At 41.9% G+C, this 19,863-nt stretch overlaps 1 pseudogene; it reads right to left on the bottom strand.

The window, feature by feature from the left end:
• Positions 1-288: 288 nt before the first annotated feature.
• LOC128068764 (solute carrier family 22 member 10-like) lies at positions 289-18,008 on the bottom strand (annotated as a pseudogene).
• Positions 18,009-19,863: the final 1,855 nt, after the last annotated feature.

Here is a 19,863-nt window from a genome sequence, read left to right as displayed (position 1 = left end):
AGCCATGTCCTAATTACATGATGTTCCTCTATTTCTGAATCGTTTTCCCCGTTAATAATTTATTAGTAAGTTCAAAACTTTTTCCAACTACTGCCTCAAAATATTGGATTGTGCAAGAATACATGTTCCCTCAAGTTATGTGTTTATGTGCAAAGTAATGCCATAATTTTAAATGAGATTCATTTTTCTAGTATATTTTCTTGCCAGTTTCTAGATATAAAGGAAAAACCCCAGGTTTTTTTTCCTTCATATTTTTCTTTTCCTCACCAGTCAACTTATGAAAGCACCTTAAAATTTTGTCACTTTTATGTCGCAATCTTTCTCATTTACTTCTCTTGAGAGTTTTTTGCTGGAAAAGCAAAACAGAAACAACCAATCAACCAACCAATCAGCAAATAAAAACAAGAAAAAAATAAGTCTGTGTGATCTCCATGCACAAACTGATCCTCTCACATCATCTTTTTTAGATTCAGTGAAATATATGGGATTGACACTCACACTGGAAAAGGCTGTGTGGACTCTGCAGACCCAAGAAAACAGTTTTGAAAGTTTCTGCTCTCACTTGGTCTCTTTAAATCATGGCCAATGACACCTTTGCAAAATCAAGAAGTGGATTGAAAATCTTAAGGGATTTCCCATATGTTATGCATTTAATTGCATCCATCCTAAAATTTTGTATATTGAAGTAGCTCAATATTTAACACTCAGAATCTCAGGAAGATTTCCAAATGTGAAACGGGGCTGTTGTCAATATGATTAATTAAGATGAGGTCATACTGGAGTAAGATCGGTTACTTAGCCAATAGGCTAGTGTCCTTATGTAAAGGGAACGTTAAGACAGGCAGGGGTGCCAGGGAGATCCATGTGTAGATTGGAATATGCTGCCACAAGCCAAGGGACTATTAATACCAGAAGCCAGGAGAGACCTGGAACAGATCTTCCCTAGAGGTTTCAGAGGAAGCATGGCCCTACCAACAACTTGAGCTCAGAATTCCAGGCTCCAGAACCATGCAATAATAAATGTCTGTTAAGTGACTCAGTTTGTGGAACTTTATTACGGAAGCTCTAGGTGACTAATATACCATTTTTCTTATTTAAAAGTATCTTTTACCAGTTTCTTATTTTCCCTATCCTCAATATTTTCATTACTTATGGCTGCAAAATTGCCTAATCTTACAGGTACCAACACAAGATTTATCTCTCTAATATATTTTCAAAGAGAGACATTAACACTTATGGATCTGAGGACCATGAAACACCATCAGGAATGTGTGTCTCTCATGAGGGCAGGTAGGATGTTCCCTCACAATAGAGCTAATTATTGTCTCTTCAGCACTAAAGCTACCATTGAGAACAGGGCAGAGGGGATCACTGCAGTCTAGACTGGACCTCACAGTGGATAGAAATGATGTTGCCATTCATGAAGGCAATGGCTCAGGATGGGAGGATCCCAGGCAAGGCTCAGCCTCCCCAATGATCTGAGGGACCCACTCGGCATGTTGCATTTCTCACCCACAGATCCAAAGCACACAGTCCCTCCCAGGGGTGGTAGAAGGTTACTTACTTATTTTCCACATCCTGGACGGTGTCAAGCAGAGGCATATTTCCGGTTTCAGGTAGAAGAAGGACGAGAAGACCAGCAAGGATAAGACACACTCCATAGATGATCCAGGGCAGAGTGGGTAGATACACCACCAGGGTCATCAGCAGGGGAGCCAGTGCTGCCCCACACCTACTAGCCATCATATTTAATCCTGAAGCTTTTGCTCTGAAGGGTAAAAGAGAAAAATGCATAATAATTCAGTAAAAAAAAATCCCATACACGTAATTTAGGATCTACTACTTTGACATTATGCATGTTAAGTTGCTTCAGTTGTGTCCGACTCTTTGCTACCCTAGGGGCTGTAGCCTGCCAGGCTTCTCTGTCCATGAGATTCTCCAGGCAAGAATACTGGAGTGGGTTGCCATGCCCTCCTCCAGGGGATCTTCCTGACTCAGGGATCGAACTCGCATCTTCTGCGGTTCTTGCATTGCAGGCAGATTCTCTACTGCTGAGCCACCAGGGCAGCCCACTTTGACATCGTAATGGAAGACATAAAACACAATTATTGCATACATGAGCTTGATGAAAGATGCTTGTTTTTGAGATTTGTTCTGCGATTCTAGCTTTGTCAGGATCAAAGTGTGTTAAAACCCATTTCCATCATTTTAAACAGTATGTTAATGCATTGCAACTACCATGACAAGTGGTCCAAAAGGTTAATGAGACAGACACTGAAGTACTGCTTAACACAGTACATGGCATGCAGTCCATTTTTTCAATAAACTTTGGGTAATTGTTGTTAGTACGTTGTTACTATTATGATTACAAATGAATGCTTTCTAGTTAACAGATCTTATCTTGATTATTCCTGATCAATTACCTGGGCAAGTCCTATTTGGGGCCCTGGCAGAGCATCCACAAAGTATTTCACCTGAGGAGAGTGGGCATGAGTTCAGAGTTATGGACAGAATTGCTGGAGACAGCAGCAGCAACACAGCCCATTCCCACACTTGCCATAGTCAAACGTAGGGTCTGCATTTCTGGAGACACAAAGAGCGGGGAGACTAAGAAATCTGCATTGAAGGAATCAGCATCCACCCAATTCAGTCAGGAAAAAAAAAGCCTTATAGGTTCATTGCATTTTTGAAATATATTGTAGAAAACTATACAATGGCAGGGAGCATAGAACAGCTAACAATGTGAAAAATGTAACATTATCAACATAGGTGGTTAAAAGTACATGAAACTACCTGAATTAATTATAGCAACCCTCTGTGCATAGCTGAGCTTTGCCGAAGAATCAGAAGAAAAGGTGAGTCTGGTGGAAATTTGCTTTTACTTATTCTGTCCAGTACTCGGTATATCCTTATTGTAGAAGGTAGAACTGTCATGTAGATGATTGCTGAGTCTAAGACTCAGCTCTAACCTGGAAGACCTTACAATTCAAGTGCAGGATTTCCTGGTTTTCCTGGAATTAGGAGGTCTTAGCAGTGTGGGATTTTCACTGAAAAAAAAAGGGCAGGGGGGAAGTTCCAGGTAAACCTAGAAGACTCAGTCAACCTACAGCAGATGCAGCCTTGACATGGGGTAAGTATGACACCAGGCAGTAATAAAGCAGGCCTGCTCTGTGAGTGGACAGGCTGAAGAGAAGCCAGATCTACATCAGTGTTAGACACGAGGAACCAAGAGTGGAAACTTCTATTTGGAGGGGAACAAAATGTCAGGATTTGGGAACAAATGAAGAAACGTTCAGGGAATCTGTATTCTACACAGTATGAAAGGAAATCTAATTATAGCATTATATATTGGACAGAACTCTCTTGTAAGAGAGTAATCAGGCATTACTAATGATATTCTGAGGAGCAAAGTCTACTCATCTCTAAGGCTGTGAAGCACATTCCTGCCTTGTGCAATGTGAATCATTGTGCCCACTAAGGTTCTCCTAATTGTTACATAGGTGTCCCTGGTGGCTCAGCAGTAAGGAATCCACCTGTGATGCAGGAGACTTGAGTTTGATCCCTGAGTCAGGAAGATCCCCTAGAGAAGGAAACGGCAACCCCTTCCAGTATACTTGCTTGGGAAATCCCTCGGACAGAGGGGCCTGGAGGGCTACAGTCCAAGGGTTGCAAAGTGTTGGACACAACTTAGCGACTAAACAACCACGAACCCTTACATAGCGTCATTCTGTTATCTTATAAAGTAATCTAACAGGAAATGGACAAGATTTTTAATCTGCTTAAATTCTGGTTCCAACTGTACAGACATTCACTTTTTACAAAAGAGGAATTCTTTTCATTACCTGGGAGACTCTCATAAGCAAAAGCTGTAGTCATGATGACTTAACCTCACACTCACATGTGGAACATAGAGGTGAGGAACTAGGTCAGTCATCAAAGTTGGTAATGAAGAGCCCTGACAGAGGGAGTGACCATCATATGTCCTCACCTGGGATATAATTGCAAGGCCTCACCCCTCCATGCTTGTTTTTAAAAGTGAGAATGGGCAATGTCCTATGTCACTTCAGTCACATTCAACTTTTTGCAACCCTATGGAATGTAGCCCACCAGGCTCCTCATTCCATGAGGATTCTCCATGCTTTCCACCAGGGGATCTTCCCAAACCAGGGATCGAACCTGCATCTCCTATGTGTCCCACATTGACAGGCAGGTTTTTTTTTTGTTTGTTTTGTTTTTTTTTTTACCACTATGCCACCTGGGAAGTCCCAAGTGGGTGAAGGGCAAGTGAACAAATGCTCTCCTAGAGGAACTGTTCGGAATAAATGGTGCCAGTTTCCAAATACGTCCAAAACATGAGGAAGGTGAAGATACGCCAGAGCTGTGCTTACGGACCTTTGGCTCTTTCTCCCAAAAACCTAGTAGCAGGACTTCTAACATTTGTGGGAATACTTAGTAAGCCAGTATTGGGACTTCTGTTTATTCCTAGCTTTGGACAAATAGGGCTAATACAATCCCTGAAGGACATGAAAAAAAAACACTTCCGTTTTCCCAAATCCCAGTCTTCTCTCACCTCGGGGCATGAACATGTTGGCCAAAATGGAAAGTCCCACAAGGAACATGAAAAGCATCTGGGTTAGTCGACGGCCCGTGTGATTCAGTACTAGGAGGGAAAGACATTGAGCTGAGATAGTGACAGCTCCAAAGATTACCTGGAACAGGAATATATTGCTCCCAAAGAGCTGTAGATTCATAAAGATGCCAAAATAGGGTACTGTGTTTGCAAATCTGTAATGAGCAAAAGGGGAGAGACACAAGCCGTAAGATTAGAGCCCAGTGCTGCAGCTGATGATTATGTTGACCCAGGCAGCCAATGGTCAAGGTTGAAAAAAGACACAGTCTTGATTTGTATAATACCTCCTTTTAAGGTCATAATTTTCAGTTAATGTAAACAATTACATGACAATATCTAAGTGGTAAAAGAATCCACTAGGCAATGCAGAAGACACAAGACATAAGGGTTCAAGCCCTGGGTTGGAAAGATCCCCTAGAGGAAGAAATGGCAACCCATTCCAGTACTCTTGCCTGTGAAATCCCATGGACAGAGGAGCCTGATGGGCTACAGTTCATGGGGTCGCAAAAGAGTCTGATATTCCATTATAGGTTAATACAGATTATTGAGTAGAGTTCCTTGTGCTATACAGTAGGTCATTGTTGATTATCTATGTTATATGTAGCAGTGTGTATGTTAATCTCAAACTCCTAATTTACCCTTTCCCATACCTTTCCCCTTTGATAACCATACCTTTGTTTTCTATGCTTGCGAGTCTATTTTTTGTTTTGTAAATGAGTTCATATGTATCAGTTTTTTAGATCTCACAAATAAGTGACATCATGATGCTTGTCTTTGACTTACTTTACTTAGTGTGGTAATCTCTAGGTCCATCCACGTTGCTACAAATATGTACACGCACATACCACATCCTCTCTATCCATTTGTCAATGGACACTTCGGTTACTTCCCTGTCTTAATTATTATAAGTAGTGCTGCCGTGAACTTTGGGATGCATGTATCTTTTCAAATTAGACCTTTGTTTGGATACATGCCCAGGAGTGAGATTGCTAGATCATATGGTAACTCTACCTTCAGTTTTTTAAGTAGCCTCCCTACTGTTCTCTACACTGTCTGCACCAATTTATAATCCCATCAACATTGTAGGAGGTTTCCCTTTTCTCCACACCCTCTCCAGCATTTATTATTTGTAGACTTTTTGATGATGAACATTATGGCTGGTGTGAGGCAATACCTCATTGTAGCTTTGGTTTGCATTTCTCTAACAATTAGCAAAGTCGAGCATCTTTTAATGTGGCTGTTGGCTATCTACATGTCTTCTTTGGAAAACTGTATATTTAAATCTTTTGCTCATTTTTCAATTGGATTGTTTGGTTTTTAATATTAAGATGTAAGAGTTATTTTTCTATTTTGAAAATTAATCCCCTGTTGTTACATCATTTGCAAATATTTTCTTCTATTCTGTAGGCTGTCTTTTCATTTTATTTATAGTTTCCTTTGCAATACAAAACTTGTAAGTTTAATCCATCCCATTTGTCTATTTTTCTAACTCTTCATTTTATTATCAGTTCCATGTGAGTCTTTCATAATCCTTCAACTACCTCCAAAAATAGCAATTACTTGGTGTGTTTCCTTCACCTTTTATCCCCAAATCAGTGCCTCCCTCTTACAACAGTGCTATAACCTTTGAAATAAACAGGTTTATGTCCCCTCTCTTTGCATGCCATCATGCGCTGTGTGAAGCCCACCTCACAAATGACAGGAGACAGATCCTTTAACGCAGGTTGGGTGTACGGAACAAGTCAAACACAGTTGCTTTGGTCTGTGCTGCCTCCAGCTGCCCCTGCATGGTTGCTCTCAAACCCTTTAGCAACAACAAACACGAATCACTTGCCAATATAGTGCCAGGTATTGTGACGAGCGTTGGCAACCGATAGGATAGAAGAGATATGCCCCCTTTCTTTGTAGTGTAGCATATTGCATATGTAATCACGGGTGTGAATGTGATATGAAGAAGGATGTAGGCAGTTAAGGGAGACTCCAGGAAATTAAATGGCAACAATGAAAATTTGAAAAGGAGGCCGTGGAGGCGGGCAGGGCATCCACTATCGTACACAGCCTACACAGGAAGTGAACTAAAGGAAATAGTCGTGCAGCGGACAAAGCCTCTTTTCATGAGATGGCCATGAAAGGCCAGGGAACTGAGCCTGCATTCTCAGCTAGCTGCCCTTGTTAGAAAAGGGTTTGTGTATCTCAAGGAGAAGGCAGGTATCAGTTTATTCCTTCCCTCCAACCCAATAACCACCTCCTCTTCCCTGCTCACCTCCCTGTTCAGGGTTGCTTCAGCATTCTTCACTCCATTTCTGTGTGCAACTATTCGAAGTCCCTTTAAGCCCTTGTCTGGTTTATTGGTGATAATCAGCCACCGAGCAGATTCCACCAGCCACCTGATGAAAGGTGAGTACGCAAGTGCAGTCAGCTCTCTCTTGTGATATGTCATATGATTATTGACAACAGATGCATTTTGCCTTCCATCCAAAATCCGCCGCTTCACTTGTTGGGTTAGGAATAGAAATTCCAGATCTGTTTCACAAACACTAGGAGAATATGAGAGTGACCACTCCCTGCACTGCACTTACAAGTTGTACTACTAGTAAGGGACACAGACTTGGAGTTAAATTGCCTCTGCTTACTCATCAGGAGAGTTTACAGAAAACTTATGAAGTTTAAGTTTATCCCTGATATGCATAATTTCCTTCCAAACCTTGCCATGGGATCTAGCAACTTTGTGCACATAGTGTATATTTACAGTATATATTCTTTTTGAAAAGAAGCCCCAAATATGTCAGCGTAAAGCCTAACAGTGATTGCAGGTACTCCTGCCACTACTAGCTATGTTGATAACTAATGACCCAATTACTAATACCAATTAATAACTAATTCTTTATATCTGCCTCAGTTTTCTCATCAATAAAATGGAACAGCACTGTCAGCTTCCTTGTAGGGTTGTTATGAATATGGAGTAACAAAAAGAATGAGTCTGTATAGCACATGGAACTCTGCTCAATTTTATGTGACAGCATGGATGGGAGGGGAGTTTGGGAGAAAATTGATATGTATGGCTGAGTTCCTTCACTGTTCACCTGAAACTATCACAACATTGTTTGTTAATTTGCTATTCCCCAATACAAACTAAAAAATTTAAAAATAATAAATAAATAAAATGGCATCATAAAAAAACAATGAGTCTGACATGGATCACATTCCCTTTCTCCCTGAACTCATACCTGTATATAAAATCTGTAGTCATCTCTCTGTGATCTCCTCAATTTAATTCTCCCTAGACTGATTTTACAGAGAAGGCAATGGCAACCCACTCCAGTACTCTTGCCTGAAAAGTCCCATGGACGGAGGAGCCTGGTGGGCTGCTGTCCATGGGGTCGCAAAGAGTCAGACACGACTGAGCGACTTCAATTTCACTTTTCACTTTCATGCATTGGAGAAGGAAATGGCAACCCACTCCAGTGTTCTTGCCAGGAGAATCCCAGGGACGGGGGAGCCTGGTAGGCTGCCGTCTATGGGGTCGCACAGAGTTGGACACGACTGAAGCGACTTAGCAGTAGCAGTAGTAGACTGATTTTAAGTGCGGGGGTCAAGTTATCCATAAATAAATGTTTGTTAAAATTATTTAAGGGACTGGTGAACACATGATGTAAATCACCCAACCTGCATGCCAATTATTAGTACTGGAGAAAGAACATGGCTATTTTGTCAGATTATTCTATGAATAAAGTTGTTTCATCTTCCCTGTATTCAATTCACCTACAACAATGAAAATCATGGAAATTTTTACCATAACCTGGTTCATTCCAAAACAAAAAAAGAATTAAATTTACTTCTTTTCAAAATATTTGAGTCTATATTTTACATTAACAAAAATCATGTCAGAATAACCCTCCAACCACTATACTAAGTAAGACTATGAAGAAAGACGGCAGAAAATACCTAGAACTCCCAGGAGAAGGGTCACTGTTAGTCAATGTTCTATTTCACAAACTGCACAGAGTAACAGATGATAGACAAGGGTTTTAAGTTCAAACAATAAAAAGGGGTCTAAGGAATTAAAAAATGAGTATATTCAGATACAATATGCATTTTCATCCCAGGTTCCCATAAGAGAGTGAGAGAGGAGGCTTATACCTTGAGGAGAGAAAGAAGGCAAAGAAAGGTACAGACACCACCAGCTGCAGGGTGCGCCACTCTCGAAAGACAAAAGCCAGTCCTCCCAGCGTCACCTGTCCAATACTAAGCACACAGGATACCAGTGTTATTACCATGACTTTTGACTGGGACCTTACCCACTCTACAACTGAAAGAAAATCCAAGTGGGATATTATTGTCAGGTAACCGTGAAATTTCAAGGCGAATTTTCAGACTTGGAAAATGGAGAAGACTAAAACTGTTGACTTACTGAGCATACTGTTATTGGACACGAAGGCCACGGCAGAACAGCCTGACCAGAAGCGTAGCAAGCAGTCAATGAGGAAGGTGGGAGCAAAAGCTGCGCAGGTCCCAGAGATGGCGAGCTGGAGCAAACAGCACCTGAGAATCAACTTCCGCCCAAACCTAAGAAACAGAGATTAGACTGTGAGCGCAGTAGCAACCTGCGGTAAAAACAAAGCCTACTCTGAAATTTAGAGAATTTTTTTTCATGGTCATAATGGTTCATAATGGTTTTGTCCTTTTTTATGATTTGGTTTTTTATTTTACTAATTTTTTACATTGTTTATTGGGAGATCATTGCTTTACAATACTGTGCTGGTTTCTGCCATACATCAGCATGAATCAGCCACAGTCATACACATGTCCCCTCCCTCTTGAACCTCCCTCCCATCTCCCACCCCATCCCACCCCTCTAGGTTGTCACAAAGCACTGGGTTGAGCTCCCTGTGTCACATAGCAAATTCCCACTGGTTCTCTATTTTACATATGGTAATATATATGTTTTCAGGCTACTCTCTCAATTTATCCCACCCGTTCCTTCCTCCACTGTGTCCACAGTCCACTCTCTATGGCTGTGTCTCCATTGCTACCCTGCAAATAGGTTCATCAGTACTGTCTTTCTAGATTCCAAGTGATTCTTTGTACCTGAAAGCTTGAAAACTCAGAAGCTAAATCAACAGTGGAGATCTCCTCAAAGTAGCACTCCTTGTCAGCAATATACACTAAGAGTTCCAAAACTTTATCCTCTAATCACTTGGACTTTGACACCAAGTGATATATCATATAAAACAAATTACAGTGTTGGAAACTGTAATATACTATAAGCTCCCAATTTACTAACATGTACTTAGCATGGTAGAGTCTGTACGGCGTCCAGAACACGAGAGCTAAAAGTGTACTTGGGTCTCTAGAACCAGACAGGCGAGGTTAAACTGATGCAGATCAGTGGATCAATATTCAAAGTTGTTGAAGGTTTATGTAAGGGTCAGTCTCTGTTGAATCTGAGTTTATAGGCCTCAAGCAATGTACTTTATCTAGAACAGAATATGAAGTGAAAGTGTTAGTCATTCAGTTGTGTTAGACTCTTTGCGACCCCATAGACTGTAGCCCATGAGGCTCCTCTGTTCATGGAATTCTCCCGGCAGGAATACTGAAGTGGGTAGCCATTCCCTTTTCCAGGGGAGAACAGAATATAAGACCACCATAACCCTGGGAAAAGATCTGATGGTGCAGTAAAAGGATATGGAGTTTACCTTCCCCCGTTAACACATCAAATACATCTACAGGACTTCCTTGGTGGTGCAGTGGATAAGAATCCACCTGCCAGTGCAGGGGGACAGGGGTGCGATCCCTACCTAGTCCAGGAAGACTCCACATGCCATGGAGCAACTAAGCTCATGCGCCGTAGCTACTGAAGCCCATGGGCCGGCCTAGAGCCTGTGCTCTGCAACAAGCGAAGTCACTGCAATGAGAAGCCTGAGCACCACAGTAAAGAGTAGCCCCCACTCCCCGCAACTAGAGAAAGCCCACATGCAGCAACGAAGATACAACACAGCCAAAAAAAATTTTTTTAATTAAAAAAAAATCTATATATGGAAAAATTCTCACTGAAACTAACTGGAAACTGGCAGAATGACTTATGTAAACCAATGATGTAAGATACACGTGTAATCAGGTAGGAAGGAAAGAAACACAATCAGGTTCAGACTTGCACTCCTGGGAGAGGACTCAGAGGAAAAGGGAGATGCCATAGGAGGACACCTACCCTGGGGACTGAGCAGGTCAGGCCACAGATTGGGAGTCCAGTCCTGGGGCATATGTGAAGGAAACAATCCCCCGTGGCTGGTAGGAGGACTTGTTGTTCAGTCTTTCAATCATGTCCGACTCTTTGTGACCCCATGGACTGCAGCTTGCCAGGCTTCCCTGTCCATCGCTATCTCCCAGAGTTTGCTCAAACTCATGCCCATTGAGTTGGTAATGTCATCCAACCATCTCAGCCTCTGTCACCCCCTTCTCCTGTCTTCACTCTTTCCTAGCATCAGGGTCTTTTCCAATAAGTCAGCCCTTCGCATCAGGTGGCCAAAGGATTGGAGCTTCGGATTCAGCATCAGTCCTTCCAAAGAATATTCAGGGTTGATTTCCTTTAGGATTGACTGGTTTGATCTCCTTGGACTGCTGGGAATAACTGAAGGGCTGTGGGGAGCCTGGACTCAGCTTGTGAGGAGCACATGTGTGCTTGCTAGCATCCACAGCAGGGCATAGAGAGAGCTTCCCTAGAAGCTGCCGGGCTTCCCGCTGTTGCCTTGCTGCACATCCCAGCTCTGAGGGAACTCTCCCATCCCACTCAACCCACAGCACAGCGCTGCACTGGATCCGGGGTACCCACAACCAGGATAAAGACTTGACCACGGGACACAGAGGCAACCTGGTCCCAGGGCAGAGCCTGGGTGGAGTGGAGCAGCCATTATTGACACTTACTCAGGCGACACCTCAGAGACCTCCCAGATCCCTGACAGCAGCCGCTCCCGACAGCTAACCACCAGATACCTGCTGAGAGTCCTCACAGGCCGCGGCAGCCCTGTGGAGCTGTTCTACAACAGAATGGGGGTCACAGAGGGTAAAAGCCCACTAGAAAAGGCAAATATATATTAAGGGCTGAGGATTTACTGCTTAAATAGGACACTACATGATTCCAAGATGAAACTGTAACAGCTACTATAGACATAAGAAACAGAGCATAAACACAAAGATTTAAAACTCAGCATCAAAAATACAGAACATGGATGAGGGGGGTTTAAAAGGCAGAACTTTTAGAATGTGTCTGAACTTAAATGACTACCAGTTTAAAACAAGTGTGAGTCTGTGCCCACTTCAGTTCAGTTCAGTCGCTCAGTCATGTCCGACTCTTTCGACCCCATGAATCGCAGCACGCCAGGCCTCCCTGTCCATCACCAACTCCCAGAGTCCACCCAAACTCACGTCCATCGAGTCAGTGATGCCATCCAGCCATCTCGTCCTCGGTCATCCCCTTCTCCTCCTGCCCCCAATCCCTCCCAGCATCAGAGTATTTTCCAATGAGTCAACTCTTCGCATCAAGTGGCTAAAGTATTGGAGTTTCAGCTTCAGCATCAGTCCTTCCAATGAACACCCAGGATTGAGCTCCTTCAGAATGGACTGCTCGGATCTCCTTGCAGTCCAAAGGACTCTCAAGAGTCTTCTCCAACACCACAGTTCAAAAGCATCAATTCTTCAGCGCTCAGCTTTCTTCACAATCCAACTCTCACATCCATACATGACCACTGGAAAAACCATAGCCTTGACTAGACAGACCTTTGTTGGCAAAGTAATGTAATGTAAAGTAATGTATTCAAAGCTTTTGAATATGCCATCTAGGTTGGTCATAACTTTTATTCCAAGGAGTAAGTGTCTTTTAATTTCATGGCTGCAATCACCATCTGCAGTGATTTTGGAGCCCAGAATATAAAGTCTGACACTGTTTCCACAGTCATGTCCAACTCTTTGCAACACCATGGACTGTAACCCACCAGGCTCCTCTGTCCATGGAATTTCCCAGGTAAAAATTTTTCCCAGGAGTGGGTTGCCATTTCCTGCTCCAGGGGATCTTCTCAACTCAGGGACTGAACCCACCTCTCCTGCATCTCCTGCATTGGCAGGCAGATTCTTTACTGCTGAGCCATCTTGGAAGCCCTTAAAACAAGTAGATAAAGTCATACATTAATTTGGCCATGTGATGCAAACAGCTGACTCATTGGAAAAGACCCTGATCCTGGGAAAGATTGAAGACAGGAGGACAAAGGGATGACAGAGGATGAGATGGTTGAATGGCATCACTGACTCAATGGACATGAGTTTGAGCAAGCTCTGGGAGTTGGGGATGGACAGGGAAGCCTGGTGTGCTGCTGTCCATGGGGTAGCAAAGAGTCGGACATGACTGAGCGACTGACCAACAACTATAAATTTAACCAAGGAGATGAAATAGATCTGGACACTAAAAACAAGACTTTGATGAAAGAACTTGAAGAAGATACAAATAAATGGAAAAATAACCCATATTCATGGACTGGAAAATTAGTATTGTCAAAATGTACATCCTACACAAAGTCATCTATAGATTGGTTGGTGGTGGTTTAGTTGCTAAGTTGTGTCTGATTCTTGCGACCTCACCAACTGTAGCCCTCCAAGCTCCTCCTTCCATGGGATTCTCCAGGAGAGAATACTGGAGTGGATTGCCATTTCCTTCTCTAGGATTCCAATTCAGGAGTCGAAACTGGGTCTCCTGCTCTGCAGGTAGATTCTTTACCAACTGAGCTACAAGGGAAGCCCCATCTACAATTATGCCATCCCTATTAAAATTCCAATGACATTTTTCACAGAAATGGAAAAACCTATCCTAAAATCTATATGAAATCACAAATGACCCCCAAAAGCAAAGTCAATCCTGACAAAGAACCAATCTAGAAACATCCTACTTTCTGATTTCAAACTATACTACAAAACAATAGGGATCAAAGTGGTATGGTACTGACATTAAAAAAGATACATAAACCAACAGAAAGAACCAAGATTCATGAAATTAACCCTGGATATATATTATTTGATAAAGAAACCAATAATATTAAAGAGCAGACAATAAATTTTTTCAATAATAATGTTGGGAAAATGAAATGATAACAGGCAGGAGTATGAATTTGCACTCTACTGACAATATTCCAAAAAATTCACTCAAAATGGGTTAAAGACTTAAACATTAGCCCTGAAACAATAAAAATCCTAGGAAAAAACTCCCTGACATCAGTCTTAACAATGACTTTTTAATATAATAGCTACCCAAACAGACATGAAGGTGTATATATCATTGTGGTTTTGATTTGTAGTTCCTTGATAATGTGAAATTAAGCACATTTTCATATTCTTGTTAACAATTTCCATGTCTTCTATGGAGGAATACCTATTGAATTCCTTTGCCATTTTTGAGTAGGTTATTTGTGAGTTTTTTCTATCAGTTGCAGCAGTCCCCTGTATGTTTTGGATATTAAATCTATCAGATATGAGGCTAGCAAATATTTTTCCCATTCTGTAGGTTTCCATTTATTTTTGTTGATCATTTGCTTTGCTATGAAGAAGTATTCTGGACATTGACCTTGGCCACAAAAGCACAGTCAATGAAAGTAAAATAAAGAATTGGGGATTATGTCAATCTGTAATGCTTCTTCTTAGCTATAAGAAGCTTTTTGCCTATGTTTAGTTCAAAATCTTTAGGTTAGTTATAAATCTCCCTTTTCTTCACCAAATTTTCTATTCTCGACATCTGTCATAATCCCATTTCCTCACAGAAACTGAGAAAAACCTATTACCCTATGTGCATCTAAGCTGATCAATTAGCATTTTATCACGAATCATTGTAAAGGGTTCAGTCATAAGACTGGTCAACATGAACACTCTGATATAGTTTACAAATTACATTCAGGGTGATATATTCAGCATTCACAATTTTCACCTGGAAGGTTAAATATGTTAGGCTTATAGGTAGGGGATAAAGGTTACTTAGAGTCTCCCATTTCACCTATGAAAGACTTGAGTATCTAGCTGCCGTGGTTCTCTTAATTTAGGATGGACAGCGCCAGGCACAGGATTAGCCAAAACACTCATACCAGAAATTATGACAACTTGAGGTCTATAGATTAATTTCCTTATATGATTTCAAATATTACCTCTAAAGACTCTTTTCACAAGATCAAATAGCCAATTTATAGCCACAATTATTTTTTAATGCAATTCAGGGCCACTTCACTAAGCACCCAGGTTTTCTAGAAATGCCTTCTAATTACAGTGGGACACGTGAGGCATGCAAAGCACAACTTCCCAGCTGGCACCTGGGAACCTGCCTGCCAGTGCTGGAGACTTAAGAGACACCACTTCGATCCCTGGGTTGGGAAAATCCCCTCGAGGAGGAAATGGCAAACCCACTTCAGTATTCTTGCCTGGAGAATCCCATGGGCAGAGAAGCCTGGTGGGCTACAGTCCACAGGGTCACACAGTGTCAGACACGACTGAAGCAACTTAGCACACACACATGCATGTGAGGCACAACAATCAAGGTGGGAACCCACAAGATTTTGGCTCACTGATTCCAGTGGGAACTTAACACAGAGGCCACAGCAAAGGCTGGCAATGCTGTTCTCTATATCTTTGTCTTGAAATAGGCTGACACTCCTGTCTTGAAGCAACTTCCTCTTGCTTCCGATAAGTAACTCTTCCTCATATTTCTAGATGAAGTATTACGATACCTTCCCTCTAAACACTATTCTGAAATATCCTCCAGATCTTGTGGAGATGAGATTTCTGTGTCCAGTACACAGAGCTCTGTGGCACCAAAATGACATCATCACAATGAGCTCATTCTAAATTTCCATCTATAGCTCCCTGGGAACCAAGGCAACCCTGCACAGTGTAAATTGGATATGCGAGGAATTCAAAAAGATTTCTTTATGAAGCAATCATAAACTGTGGGCAGCAGTGATCTGGAGAAACTCACTTGTCTGAGAGATGGCCATATATGAAGCTTCCCACCAGCATTCCAGCCATGAATAGGGATTGAACCATTGATTTCTGTGACTGATGATCACATACTAGGTCCCACTGGAAGCGAAGGAAATCAGCCCAGGGGAGCCTCACATGCTTGCATGATCAGTCATGGACTGAGCAACCCCATGAACTGTAGCCAGCCAGGCTCCTCTGGGGGAATTTTCCAGGCAAGAATACTGGAGTGGGTTAGCCATTTCCTACTCAAGGGGATCTCCCTGATCCAGGGATTGAACCTGCATCTCTTGTATCCTCTGCATTGGCAGGCAGATTCTTTACCACTGCACCACCTGGGAAGCCCTGGGGTGTTCCACAGAATCTTATAATCCCTCAATAATCATCACTCTGATAGCCCTCAGTGAACACACTCTCTGGTTTCCTTTACCACCTTTATTCATCTGTATCATTCAAGTCACTTAAGCATGGTTTTCTCTGGAAATTTTCAAACAAATCTTCTAGATTACATAAAGATCAATCTTTCTATTCACTTAGCACAGCATACCTCGGTGGTTCTCAAACCTTGCCACACATTGTGAACATTGGGGGTGGGGGGCAGGCTTAATATACTGATGCCTGAATTTTACACTTAGAGTGAAATACACTCTGATTTGTTTCCCTGACAAGTAGCCAAAGTATTTTTTTACTTAATGCAAGTGTTTCCAATTCGCAACTAGGCTGAGAACAAGTGACTAAGAATAATTTTTCACACATTGTATCAGGTACTTCCTTGTCTGATCATCTATCTTCACACTTGGTTTAAAGCTCTTCAGTACAAAAATTCATGTCTAGTTGGTTGATTTCACTGGTTCCCACTGACATGTAAGTGCTTGGCAGTTAAAAAGATAAACAATCACCATTTGCTGAAAGATTGAAGGAGAGTTACTATCTACTCAGTAACTGAAGATTTGAGCCATGCTTATGAGAAGGTAACAGGCAGGAAGGCCAGGGGTCTCCAAACGGAGGAAATAGGCTGCAAGTGTCAGACATTTTTTTAAAATCTCTCTCTTAAGCAGCAGGAGGAAACAAACTAGTGATATATTTTTTCCCCTTCTCTATACAAATTTAAAAAGAGTTTTCTCTTAAAATACTGGGTTGCCATAATGACACCTGGTTCCACCTGAGCTTAACTGTTCTCAAATCTTGAGCTAACCAATGCATTTTTCTTATGGAAATGTTTGTCTTAAGCTATGTTAATGTACTATGCATTTACCCTGGACTCTGTCTTCTAGTCGGTTCCACCTAGAAGCTCAGATTTAGGCTCAGAATCGACTTGACAAACCAGTATGTTATACTCAAACCAATGTTATATTCAGACATTGTTCTCCCAGTCTATGTAAACGAAACTTTTTGTATAATCTAATTTGCCTTTCTCCAAGATTCAAGTCAATCATTTTATGGCCCAGGATGACTCACCTGGTGCCAAGATTATCTCAAAATGCATCTTGTGGGTGAGGGGCCTGGTGCCACTCTCTGAGTTTTGAGACATTTTCTTTCTTTCATTAACAGACTGCTAGTAACTATATAACATCCAGCTAAAGACTAGCAGGGGGGTAACTCTTTCTGTCCCCTTCTGATGTCTATGTTAGACGCTTTCTCTATCACTTTTATACTTTAATAAAACTCTATTACACAAAAGCTCTGAGTGATCAAGCCTCATCTCTGGCCCTGGATTGAATTCTTCTCCGGAGATCAAGAACCCCAGCATCTTTCGTGGCTCAGCAACAACCTTTCACTTATTTTATGTTTTTCTAAACACCCAGACTTTTTTTCTAAAACACCCAGGGTAGACGCCAGGAGTTGGTGATGGACACGGAGGCCTGGCGTGCTGTGATTCATGGGGTCGCAAAGAGTCGGACACAACTGAGTGACTGAACTGAACCGACTGAAACACCCAGAACATATACTGACAAGAGGCAAATGGGGCCTTTACCTCAGTCACAATGGTGAAGGAGAACAGACTGTGGTCAAACACCCAGCCGTCCACACAGGGCTCCGTGTCCAGGTCAGTCATGTTGGGGAAGGTCCCATTCAGGTGAAGGAGATGCCACTGGGGATGGAGGAAGCAACGACATTTCTCTGGCTTGAAGTTTGTATCCAGTGGGATGCAGATTCTCAGCAGGACATCAGGGCTGAGGATCCCAGTGTCATTACCAGAGACAGTGGCATTATCAAGGATGTGGACCCAGCAGCGATGACCAGGAATGGCTGCAGTGAAGTTCTCCAACAGTGAGTGACAGACTGCTATCATGTGAAAAGGAAAAGTTAAAGCCATCTGAAGTATCTGGAATTTCCCCAGGCCACCAACTTTATCCAGAAGCTCCTCGAAGGCCATTCTGGACAGGTAATCCCCAAGACAACGCACAGTGACTTTAAGAATATAAGTTCAATGGAAGAAAAAATTTCCTTTCATGAATTCACACTGAGCCTATAGAATACCACAACAGTTTCTCATAAATGGGTACCATCCCCTCACTACTGCAGTAAAGAAGTGGAGACAGTTTCCCCAGTCCTTCTCAAATCACGAGGCATTATTCTTTTTAGTAAAGTCATAGAGAAAATAATTTACCAAAAATACTTCCAGCTGTTGCCAGTGAACTCTGTTTAAAGGTTTACTCTTTGAACCTGCTTATCCTCACTCTGTAAAGCCAGCACTGGACTTTGGCATGTACATGGTATCTAAATAATGTAAAAAAAAAAAGCCTGCTACACAGCTTTCAATCATTTCCAGAAGATGGAATTTGAGAGACACAGAAGTGAACTGCTCTATGATGTTTTTTGCTCTGAGAAGAACAGAAAACAAGTACTTCTTGTATAGTATTGAATTTAGGTTAAAATCATTTTTAAAAATGTAATCCTTTGTTTTTAATTAAAGCAAAGCAGAATGTGTGCGATTGCTACCTTTTGGTAACCAATATTGTGCTTCAGTTTAAATCACACCAAGAATTCATAATAATATTAAATTCCTTGAAATATATATACAAGAGAAAGGCAACTGTAAGCTCTATCAGAATCCATTTTCTCAGATTTCTTTATTCATTTACAGAATATATTAGAGGACCTTTTATGTGCTGGCAATTAGAATCTTCATTATTTGTTATATCATTATGAATTTGGCCTCTTTATACCTGGTGCGTACGTTTGTGGTAGTCATTCAGTGGTGTCTGCTTCTTTGTGACCCCATGGACTGTAGCTTACCAGGCTCCTCTGTCCACTGAATTCTCTAGGCAAGAATACTGGAATGGGTACCCATTCCATTCTCCAGGGGATCTTCCTGACCCAGGGATCAAACCTGGGTCTCCCCCATTGCAAACAGATTCTTTACCATCTGAGCCACCAGGGAAGCCTGGTAAAGCTCCTCAATATTCATACTTCATACTCACACTATAATAGCTATTCCAGGTTTCTTATACTTGCAGCTTGCATGCCATAACTTTCTAATCCTTTATATTTTTAACTGAAATGCTCGGTGAGATTATTTCAGATTCATATGCAGTTGTTATTGTTTCTTTTAGTCACCAAGTCATGTCCAATCTTTGCGACCCCATGGACTACAGCCCATCAGGTCCTCCAGTCCTTCACCATCTCCCAGAGTTTGCCCAAGTTCATCTCCATTGAATCGGTGATGTCATCCAACCATCTCATCTTCTGCCACCCTCTTGCCCTTTTGTTTTCAATCTTTCCCAGCATAAGAGTCTTTTTCAGTGATTCAGCTCTTCATATCAGGCCAAGGTATTGGAGCTTCAGCTTCAGCTTCAGCATCAGTCCTTCCAATGAGTATGCAGGGTTGACTTCCCTTAGGATTGACTTATTTGATCTCCCTGCTGTCCAAGGGACTCTCAAGAGTCTTCTCCAGCACCACAGTTCGAAAGCATCAGTTCTTCAGTGTTCAGCCTTCTTTATGGTGCAACTCTCCCATCCATACACAACTGCTGGAAAGACAATAGCTTTCACTATATGGATCCTTGTCAGCAAAGTGATGTCTTTGCTTTTTAATATGCTGTTGAGGTTTGTCATAGCCTTTCTTCTAAGAAGCAAGTGTCTTCTAATTTCATGGCTGCAGTCACCATCCACAGTGATTTTGGAGCACAAGAATAGAAAATCTGTCACTGCTTCCACTTTTTTCCCTTGCATTTGCCATGAGGTGATGATGGGACTGAATGCCATAATCTTGTTTTTTTCTAATGTTG

The sequence above is a fragment of the Budorcas taxicolor genome, chromosome 25 (genome assembly GCF_023091745.1).
Source record: "Budorcas taxicolor isolate Tak-1 chromosome 25, Takin1.1, whole genome shotgun sequence".
Lineage (NCBI taxonomy): Eukaryota > Metazoa > Chordata > Mammalia > Artiodactyla > Bovidae > Budorcas > Budorcas taxicolor.
The sequence above is the reverse complement of the archived record's forward strand: the minus strand, read 5'-3'. Positions and strand labels throughout refer to the sequence as shown.